Raw genomic sequence first — 11,742 nt, forward strand, 5'->3', positions numbered from 1 at the left:
CAGCTGTGCTTGTATGCTCCGCTTGAGGTGGTAGCAAAACGTGAAGCATTACTGTCATAGTTTGATTACATTTGTCTCTAAGTGAAGATTACTTATGACCAAAAGCACACGTTATTAGTTTCCATTGTAGCTTAACTATGATGTGCCAAAAGAGACAAAAAGTACATGATTTAAAGAAATCCTATGTTCAATGCAGACCAAGTGTCTGTGATAATGTGGCTAGCATGTGTATTAAACTAGACAAAATACAAGAAACAGAGGCGTGTAATTTTTGAGAAGTATTACAAATGATTTTTTCGTTGACATTTTCATCTTACTACAAAGCTTTGTCTTTTTGAACTTCTGATTGTAACCGACATCAAATGTTTTATCAGAGAGGAAGACAAAGACTGCCTATTTGTAGATAATAAAGAAAATTAAATTTTAAAACTGTATTACATTCTAAGCAGAAACTGGATTTCATCAAGTCATTTCAAACTCCATCTTATTGTATATATGACTTTGTGAGTACACTGCGTACTTGTGGCTCTGATGGGTAACAGATGTTACTTATCAGTCAAATTATTTTTAAGTGATACTCCAGGATGGAACAAGTTGGGTCCTATCACAAGGTTTAAGACAGAAATGACCCCTACAGCAGTGTTTTTGTGCAGCAGAAGCCCAGGGCGCTCGCACCAAACACCCCCTCCCTGCTCGTCAGCCAGTTTCTTCTGCAATCAGACGGGGCCATATTTTACTGGACCAAAAACACAAATAAACGGACTCCCACCGAAAAAATCTGATATTGGTCTGCATTCACGCTTTATTTAGAGCTGCAGAGCCACAGCTGGCTACGAGGCGTTTGCCGCTTAGTGTATCAGTCCGCGCGCGCGGCGTGCCAGATATAAACAAACGCAGGTAGTCTGCCTGGACGAAGAGACACGATGAGAACTAGAGCCTTATTTAGCGGTGTTTTTGTGTGAAAGTAACGCACTGAAAATTCTCTAAATAAAGCGTGAATGCAGACGGATATCAGATGTTTTCGGTGGGAGTCCGTTTATTTGTGTTTTTGGTCAAGTGAAATATGGCCCCGTCTGAGTGCAGAAGAAACCGGCAGAGGAGCAGGGAGGGGGTGTTTGGTGTGTGCACTCTGGGCTTCTGCTGCACAAAATCACTGCTGTAGGGGTAATTTCTGCCCTAAACCTTGTGATAGGACCCAACTTGTTCCATCCCGGAGTATCACTTTAAAGAATGAAAATTAAAGATAATGACTTTGACGTAAATAATGTCATCCTCACAAGCATAATATTTCTCGGCCAATGGCTAAGATCCTCCTGTTTTGCTGGCTTCGCTGGTCTCAGGCTGTGTCACATCAAAGATCTGGCGATGCTGTTGTGAAGTGCCTTCTTTGAAGCCATTACAAACACTGCAGCGCTGACTGCTTATCAGTAAGAACCACTTATCAAGGAAGTGAGGATGAATCAGTGGTGATTGAAATGATCGAAATGAGCTGATTTATTGTCATTAGAATTGGAATGTGAGTCTGCACTTAATATATATTTGATCAGGAGTGTTTCAGCTGTATCTCCCAGCATGTGAGCATATCAAAGAGAAATTTGCTGGCTTTTTTGGAGCACTAAGCTCCTTTTTTGGTTAGATTTTTTTTTCGTGTCTTTAGATATGACAAAAATTCTACTGCTTAAGGCAAGTATTGACCCAGAATCATCCAATGACTCTACATAGTAAAGAAAAAAGCACTTGAGGAACTTGAATTAAACATTTACCGACTGAAGGATATTTTTACACTTTAACATTCATGAGTCCCTCATTTAAATTGCCTTTTTTGTTGCATTGCCGAGGTCCCAGAGGCATTATGATGCAATCATCCCTTTATACTTCTCTGTCTTTGTATTCGTGTGCACATTTAATACAAAACATTTCAATTTAATTTTTAATCCCATCCAAAGAGTCACAGTGTGAACCAGTTTGGGTATCTGTCATAGTCGTGTGGTGCAAAGAACATGACAGTGGTTTTCTCAGATGCTCCTTCATGAAAGCATCAGTGTTGGGTGCTGTGGTGGCCTCAATGTTTTTTAATGAAGGTTTAAGAAAAAAAAGGACGGAGATATGAAGTTACAGAATGTCAGCAGAAAGGGTTGTCCTGCTCTGCGGGCATTGCAGATAAAACAGTGTTATCAGATAGATAGTCAGTCGCATAAACAAGCATTAACATCAATATTTGGCTCCACATAAAACATTTTTTTTTTTTTGTAAATGAAAAATACATGAAAAAATAAAATAAATAAATAAAAAACCCAAACATTAAAACAACAAATAAATGCCACTCATAAAAATATCTGTTCTTTTTCTTTGAAACTGATGCAGAAGATATATGGCTACAGCTCAATTAAACTTAACAGAAAACTTTTTTTCTTTTTAATTACAATTGAACAAGCATATGTAACCACATTTCCTGACCTACTTCAGTATTACTCTGCAGATTTCTTAAATACATAGAATACTGTCACACATCTCTACTGTCTCCCATGACAGCTGTTAAAACAAGCATAAAATACGGCTGAAAATATCTGTGTAGAAACACCAGCATTGAACTGAGGAACTGTGGAAAGATAGAGATAAACTCATCCGGAAAGTTGAACAAAGCAAAGAACATAAATCCAAAGTTTTCTAACAGTTTTATGTCTGTTTCATCCCAGCTCAGCACTTGTCCCAGCAAGAGCAAAGATAATTTTCGTATGAGAGACAAAGTCCCAAAAAGCAAAGATGAAGGTTTATATAAGATTTTACAACAGATCTCACTAAAAAAACAAACCGGGGATAAACTCATCTTAATACTCTTATTCCTCTGTGCCTTACACTTCTGTTTACGTCCAAAAACTAAATGAAATCATTAAACAATGCATGTTCTTTCTCCATAAACATATAGGCACTATAGTTCTTTTTTATTCTAAGTCAAATCTATACCATCCTGCTGCCAAAGAAAGGTTTGATGGTACTAAAATGTTTCTGAAAGTGCTTTCCAACAGCTGAACTTTTTTCTTTTAAGAAGTTTTCTTTAAAAGTTAGTGTCTGTCTTTGGTAATATCATTGCGCCTGTGACAGCTAGGGATGGGTACCTTTCATATTTAAAACAATACGGCTCTGATGCCTGGTACCTGGCAATCAGTACTGGTACTCAGTGGTATCAATATACGGTACTTTTGGGTCTTGATGTGACTAATATAATCTCAAAGTTTTTCAATTTAACATATCATTTCTTCACTATATAACCTTGCAATGCTGTGTTCATGTCCAGCATGGAAAATTGCCTCCTCTTCCACTCTCTCACAGTCACAAGGATGCGTTAAGGTCAGGGGTGGGCAAACTTTTTGATTCGTGGGCCACAATGGGTTCTAACATTTGACAAAGAGGCCGGACCAGGAGCAGATGGATGGAGTGCTTTGGTAACTATCAGGGTATCATTCGTTCATTCCATATCTGTTTTCAAATCCAAAATCAGAAAACGGATAACGACTTGTTATTCAATTTTTCGTTTTCAAATCAAAAATCTGTTATCTGTTTTGATTTTGTTTTGAAATTGGAATTAGAATATGAGAGAATGGAATTAAAATGGGATTTTTAGTCCGTTTATGGTTCGTTCTTTCGTTATTCTGTTTCAAAACAAAATCAAAAAAACAAAAAAACTGACTTGTTTTTTGTTTTTCTGTTTTAAAACCAAAACGGAAAAACAGAATTACAGAAAAACACATTTTTTCTGTCCTGGTTTTAAAAATGAAAAAACAAAAAGTAATAAAAGATTGTGTCAAAATTGTTTGTGTGATATTTTGATATTAAATGTAAACTCTCTATATAGAAAACATCAGAATTGCAGGGAAAATAAAACATTAACAAGGTTTATTAATTTAATTTCTTTAAGTTTGGTGGGCCGGATTAAAACGTTTAACGGGCCGCATGTGGCCCACGGGCCGTAGTTTGCCCATGCCTGGTTTAGGTACTGAAACATGGTACCGTACCTATGTAAGTACCTAAATCAGTACCCATCCCTGGTGACAACAAAAAAAATATGTTTATTGTTAGTTCATACGGCTTCTACTGTGGGAGCTTTCAATCAGTGCCTTTCTCACCCTGTCAAGATTCTATTTTACATAATTGCTCATCACAGTCAGTTGGATCTCTATGCTCTCATATCAGGCTGCACGACAAAAGAAGAAATGATGAATGAGAGGAAACACAGAGCTGAACTTCACTTTTTCCACAAAAGAGTGTAAAGACCTCGCTATGTAGCGTAGGAGGAGAAGAGTAGATGATCAACCAGAGCAGGAGTGCCAGTAAATCCACAGCACAGGAGCATATCATCTTATTGCAGTCTTAAACAAGTTGATCAGAAAGAAGCCTGAAGACATTTAGATCCCAGTGAGCAGTAAAAAGCGACAAGGAGGACACAAGGACAACTGCTTGTGCTGGCTTTCAAGAATTACAACAATGGCTGGGATAACAATGAAAGTTTTGTTCAATAATAATTAAAAGTCTGTCTACTATTGATGTCCGTCCCAAATAAAGGGAGGGTGAGTTTATTGACTGAATCAAATAAAAAGCCCCTACTATTAATTTACATTTTATAGTTACTACGGGAAAAAAAAACAGAAAACAAACAGATTTAATTTGTGATGAGTGTGTCTATTCTTTGCAAAGTACAACATCAAAATGAATTACGATGGGTGTTGCAGTTCAGCAATCTAATGAACTAGGTGTTTTTTTTTCTCTCATGCCGTGCACAGAGTTGTATGTCTGCATGAAATACCAACAGGGTGAAATCCCTCTTCTTGAAGCTCATTTTTAGTCAGTTATTATGATGCAGGGATCAAGTTGAGTGCCTAAAATTTATACACTTCAAGTACTGTATGAACACATTCTTAAATGCAGAATAAATAAATCTTAACAGCTCAGAGATGGAGACAAAGATTTGATTTATAGATCTGTGTGTCTTTTATATATATATATATATATATATATATATATATATATATATATATATATATATATATATATATATATATATATATAAGAATATACCCAAAGAAAACAGTATTAAAAACTAATATATTGTTTTTATCTCAAGGGCTCTTTGTTAGACTTCTTTCTCAGTATCCACAGGCAGACATACAGAGACATAAACCCATAAAAGTTTGAATTTGAGCTGAATGAGATATAAACAAATAACAAGGTTACAGTCAGGTAGACATTTCACGAAGACATTATTGCTTGAGGTATAAAAACCACATGAAGAGACAAGTGGTGTGACTTACACAGTATTCTATATAATTTCTTCCCACAACATATTCCCCTATATCACCATCCTCAGTATCTGATTACAACTCTGATTCATGTTTGCAAGAATCTCATGAAAACTCTCATTTGGAGATAGCTCTTTATCTGGAGCAGCAGTGAATAGAAGTGATAATGAATTAGCCATACTTTTCACTGACTGTCTGCGCGGCGCCTGACAAATCTTCTGCGCTGGTCTCGTCCTTTGAGTACAAATGGAAAGCTCCAAGTAATTAAGTACCTCTGTGATAAAGTTGTGCTGCAGAGCTATGAATCACATGACGTTAACTAGCATTGATTCAGCCCTGAGTGAAGGCTGGTGGAGCATCGAGAACTCCATTTACAAAAATCAAAGTAAATAGACAGATAAGGGCCATGTTGATTGTGTAAGTCTGACAGACTGTTGCATGCATAATGAAATCATGGGTAGTGAACGTCTATTGAGTAAGATCTATCTCTTCAAATCGTGAATCATAATGTGGGATAGAGAAAACTCTACTTTTTCTGGATTCATTTGAGCCACTTTGGCTTTGTAGACAACACAGACAGAGATCATGCTAAGCAGTGTTTTTGCTACAATCATCCAAGCACAGTGCTTGTTTATTTGGGTAAAAATTATGCTTTTGGTTGTGTTTTCTATCATAAAATATTAACAGTTTGCCAGGGCTCATTTGAATGTGAGTGGCTGCACTGAATCATGAATCAGAGAAAGTCTATGTTTGGATGGGAAAAGATGGAGCTGCTGGTAATCAACATGCACATCTTCCTGGCACCTATGTTAAGCTAATAAAGAACTATGAGGGGGAGCCAGACTGCTTGGTGCAGAGCATATTCACAAGCCAGATTCTCCACTAATTGTTCAATTACAGTGCACACATCACACACTGTTTTTTTCTTGTCTTTTCAATGTGTTAATGCTCTTCACCTATGCACTCTGAAAAAGAATGTATTTCTAGTATGTTTCAAACATTGTAGGCAAAAGTACAAGTCAGAAAACATCTATAATACAAAAGATCAAAGATCTGTATTTGCTGGACTCTTTTTGTACACCAGCTTTTTTCCTTTTTCTATTCCAGCTCATCTTCAGCTACCTGCTTGTTGTACTGCTCCAAAATTTCTGATCAAAAAGCAAAAAGTGAGAAAAAACTAAATAGGATAGAAATCCTCTGCAGCTGGCCAATGAACCACGTATTATTCGGTTATGAAATTTCTCTGCAGAATGCTAACAGTACTTGACTAAGTTTAAGCATGTTAAACAGTTTTCTTGCAGCATTATATGCTGGCTCAAGCACCCCAATTACATCTTGGCCTCACAGCCTGCCCCGACTGTCAGTGGGATCACACTAAAACTGCAAAGGCAGACATTTCACTTTGAAAGGATTATTAATGAAATCTCGCTCTTTACACAGTGTTTCACTCTGACACTGGAAGAAGTTCTCTCTGCTCACAGAGACTGTTAAAGTGGCTGAGTGGACTTGGGAAGGGAATTGGCTGTAATTGTCACAAGAGCTTGTGACTTCAATAGAACTGCCTTGAAAAGCTTTGGTCACACTCTAAATCCCCAACTGTACGCTGCACTGCGCGCTTTTGGCATCCTCATCATGAGATCTTAGAGTCTGATTTTCAAACTGGGGTTAAAGTAAGTGTGTCAGGGATATCTCTGTCTTATGCATGATTACGACCTAAAAATGCATGCACATTGAGACTTTTAATAACACTCTTCAATATTGATAGTGCCTTCTGATGATGCAAGAAATGATAGTCCATCGTTATGACATGAACATGACTGTGGAACTTGCACAGTTTAATTTTAGTCAGAGCTGGGGGAATGTCAACAATAAGTATTTCTGGATCAAAGTAGGGCTGAACAATTAATCGATTTTGAACCAACATCGCAATGTAATAGAAGGCAATTTTCAAATCGCAAAAGCTGCATTTAGAAAAAAAAAAAAAAAGTTTTATGTACACAGACCTGGATGGAATATAGTAACTTGAACTTGTTCTCCCTTAAAACCAGCAAAAGTCAAAATGCTGTTTTTTATTCTGGCAAAAAAAAAAACCTGTGGGCTACAAAGATCCATCCAGTAGATCGTAGAGCCATACCCCCTTGATCACTTTAATCTGTATGGTTTGTTACTCTTACTGACAACTGGAGGTCAGTAAAATTTTACAGTGTTCCTTTTTCTTTTTCAATTAAGAAATGCAAAAAAGACTTGTTTAAATGTTAACAGAATCTTTTGTTGGTTAGTCATACTATAAAATGACTTAAAACTTAAGTGAACTGCTCTTTTAATCATGTAAAGCACTTTGTGCTACATTTTTAATGTATGAAAAGTGCGTTAAAAATAAAATTTGATTGATTGATTGATTGATTGAACAAAGCAGATAAAGCATTAAAAAGCATTACAAAAACAAAAAAGATAAAGCCACCCCCCCAAAAAAAAATAGAATTGTATGCTTAATCGTAATTGTAATATTGGTCTAAAAAATCGCAATTAGATTATTTTCCAAAATCGTTCATCCCTAGATCAAAGTTATGTACATGTTAAATATATTGCAATTATTTAGACCTTAACTGTACACAAAAAAGGACTTACTGAGCACCTTATTGTATATAGATTAATCTAAAATGAGAAAAATCTGCACTGCACCAAAGCACAACATAAAATTCATCAAATATTCACAGTACAGCGTTTGTTCGCACATGCATGCGTAAACAATCATTTAAATGTGCATCATAAGCACGTTTCATACATGTTTCCCTCTCTGTTGCCTGCTCACAAGAGGATTAGTTTCAAACCCTCTCCTCAGATGCCCTGCTGTACAAACACTTGCAGAACATAAGCTCTGGTTGCAGAGGGAACTTCCACTAACCCTCAGCAGAGAGAAAGCATCAAAGTTAAGTGATCCCAACCTTTCCTCAGAAAGTGCATATAAACGTCTCTCCATCCTTGAGCAAAGACAGACACATACACACACACACACACATGCATAACCACGTGGGCTAAACCACATGCTCTCGCCTCCTAATGTGGTGACACTGCAGAAGAGGTGGGAGAGGGATGACCCATAATTCATCACCCTGCACCTTGGACATCTGGTGCCGAGTACAACCTGAGCGAGGGGACGGCTTGGTATAACCATCACAGCGAAAGGGTGTCTCTCCAGGCTCTCTGAGCAATTGACTCATTACTGCCGACTGTCTGGTGATGCATTATTCATATGGTTGAAGGGTGGGGCAGGAAGAATGTGTGTCTCTGTGCGTGCCTGTCTCTCTGCGTGAAGGGGGTTGACACAGGTGGCCAGGGGTCTCTTGAGAGGTTGATTCACAGCGGACAAGGTAGACGATGGTCTGTTTTCCAAGACATAAGGCAGATGTTGGGTGGATTGAATGCTTCCACTACTGGACACACTTCAGTGTAAAAGCTCATGGATGGTTGAGTACAAAAAGCCATGGCCACTGCTTTGAGTCCTTGTTCAAAATGTTGATAAGTGGGCTGGAGTGAGTATAAGATATAGCATCGCTTTGTTATTGACTTGACACCCTCGCTCTCACTTAGCTTGACAGCATAGATCTCTCAGCTCTTCAGACCTAAAGGCTTTATAGCTTTGGTGGTCAAAGTATATTGGAGACTAAAGGCTAGCAGTTTATGAGCAATATATCCCAGGAGTCTGTGAAAGCAGTATTATTTCTATAATCATCTATTTCTAAGCTGATTATCATCACTGTAAGCAAGGAAGAAAGTAAGCAAGTGTACACAAAAACCACCTAATGGTATCCAGAGTCCATTGTTGTAATGTAGGCAAAAAAATAAGGAAAAAAAGGTTGATTCAGTTTCTTTTTTTATGGATAAACTGCAAAGATCAACTACTTCTTGATTCTTACATTTTGGAGTACTTTTCTAAAACGCAAGCTTTTTGCTAACTCATAAGATGCTTACTGGAAAGTGATTGAATAATTTGGCTTTTTCAAATTTGAATTATTGATATTGGTCGCATTCAACTTCCCCTACCTACATTCCTGTCAAAAAAATGAAATAAAAGTAAGCAACAATGCTAATGTTTAGATAGCTTACCTTGCAAGTAGGGATCCTACTTCTCTGTTTCTGATACTGATACCATTACCTGGGCTTTAAGTGTCGACCGATACCGGTACCGATCCAATACCAGTGTTTGATAATAATCTGCATATCCTACTGTTGGATAAGACTGGTAATGTTTAGGGCAAAAGGCCAAAAAATTGTATATGGAATTACTGAAGTTAATAGTTATCTAAACTATAAAATATTCAAATGTTTGCTTGCAGTTTGGTAAAAACCATGCTTCAGATTGTGCAGAAATTAATATTCAATTGTAATATTTTTCCCTGTAGGCTGGTAATTCAGCAAAAAACAAAGAAAGCACATCAGAGATAAAATTCCAAATCAAGTATCCAAGACCGCCGGTAATAAAGAAAAAGGAGAGCGCTAGTTAACTGGATCGGCACCATGGATCAGACTCTTCCCACCAATACCGATCCCTAATTGCAAGGCTGCATATTTTGCATTTAGTATCTTAATCAGTGTGACATTCAGGAAACAAATCTATAATTTACCACCCACAGCTTCTCAGGGTTCTGGAGAAATAAATTACTACTTCCAATTTTAAGTCAGTCCTTTCAGCTAGTGTTAAACGTATACAAAACCCATCTAAATCAAACTGTAACGCAAAGTATGGTTAGCAAGGTAGTGACTCAGCTATAGGGCTGAACGAATTTGGAAAATAATTGCTTTTTTTTTTTTTTTTTTGGCCAATATTGCATTTGCGATTTATTTTTTGGGGGGGTTCATTCGTCTTTTGCATTATTCACTAAACACAAGGAATAAGTCATTCTATAGTTTGACCAACACCACAAAGGGTGTTGTCAGCAAAGAACTATTTTTTCCTGTAGGCCAGGCCTACATGTTATGATGAAATAAGATGAATTGATGAATGAATTGATATGAATAGCATATCTTTATTTAACTATTACAATCACAGGAGAATATTTACTAAATTAATTTAAATTCAAGTCTCGTAGACATGTGATATTTTGGCCAGATGAACCAGCATATTGACTTTTGCTGGTTTTAAGGAAAAATGAGTACAAGTTACTATATTCCCTTCAGGTCTGTGTAGATGAAACTCTTTTTTTGGTAGTTTTTCTTTAAATTGCAGCTTTTGCGATTGTGATGTTGGTTTTAATTTGATTATTTGTTCAGCCCTACTCAGCTAGGTCACATCAGAATCAAAATCAGAATACTTTATTGATCTTGAGGGGAAATTTCATTTCAGTTACATCCCTTCCAAGACATAAAAGTAAACAAAATTAGACAGGGGAAAATAAACAGGAATGGGCTGCCAGCTGCCCAGCTTCCTTTTGCAATAGATATGAAACAACAACATTGGAAGAAGAGAGGGAAAAAGAAACATCAATTCCACACTATTCCCTAACAGAGAGCGTAGTTTAAGATCAAGAAAAAAACACCTCAGCATAAAAGCACATGATAGCAACAACAAAAAAAACTCAAAGACTTAGACATAGATCTGGTGTTGGGTTTGTAATTATCAGCTGATGGAGTGATTCTGACTGCAGGGGCCAAGATGTCACCTAGATCTACCCTGGAGTCTGTTTCAGTAATTTCACAGTTTCATTCATTAGATTGAGACATTCTTATCCCATTAGAAAGGCAGCTAATATTTTCAAAGTTAGAGTGTTTTTACTCCTTGTACCTTTAATTACCTTTAGTAATTTCTCTTGACAAGTTTGAGTTAATTTCCATATTTATCTACTTGTTGATTATCACATTGCATCCAATTAGCATAGCTAAACATAAATGCTAGAAATGTAGAAATAGAGACACCCAGTCAAGGTTACACCAAGGCCTACTCACAGATCAAAAGTTTCCACTTAGAGAACTTACATCTCAGTTTAAACCACAGCCTACTAGATCAAAATATATTATCCATTCACCGTATCGTGTTATGATTATTTATGTAGTAGACCTTTCTTGATATAAAAAAATGCAACCATTTCTTAAAGAGGCAACTGAGATCTTTACAGTCTTTGATAAATCATGGATGAGTTTCAGTTTGTGTGCAAAGTCTTACAGGATGATGGGGTAATCAGCCAGCCTGGAGTCTAGAGGAAGCAATGACAGATGATGATGCAACTCTCCCGTGATTGAAGCAGGTATCAGAAACTGAGAACAGCACTAAAATCAGAACAATATACACTTTAAAAGGCATTTGTTCTGGGACAACATGTGCTTGGTGTCTTGCCAGTGGGCTTTGGTAAGAGTTGAATTTATCACCTTGTGCCCCTCCAGTGCAGGAAGAGATGGATAACAGTAGGCTTGTTGTTTCTCTCCTCGGCAGTGAAGGTCTGGGATAGATAGA

At 37.1% G+C, this 11,742-nt stretch overlaps 1 long non-coding RNA gene across 1 annotated transcript in view; it reads left to right on the forward strand.

Moving 5' to 3' along the window:
* LOC141793118 (uncharacterized) overlaps nucleotides 1-11,742 on the forward strand; it is a 112,366-nt gene that overhangs the window by 25,028 nt on the left and 75,596 nt on the right. The gene's annotated exons all lie outside the window — the stretch shown is intronic.

The sequence above is a fragment of the Halichoeres trimaculatus genome, unplaced genomic scaffold (assembly GCF_033239565.1).
Source record: "Halichoeres trimaculatus isolate MK-OKI-2021-1 unplaced genomic scaffold, fHalTri1.1 fHalTri1_scaffold_7, whole genome shotgun sequence".
Lineage (NCBI taxonomy): Eukaryota > Metazoa > Chordata > Actinopteri > Labriformes > Labridae > Halichoeres > Halichoeres trimaculatus.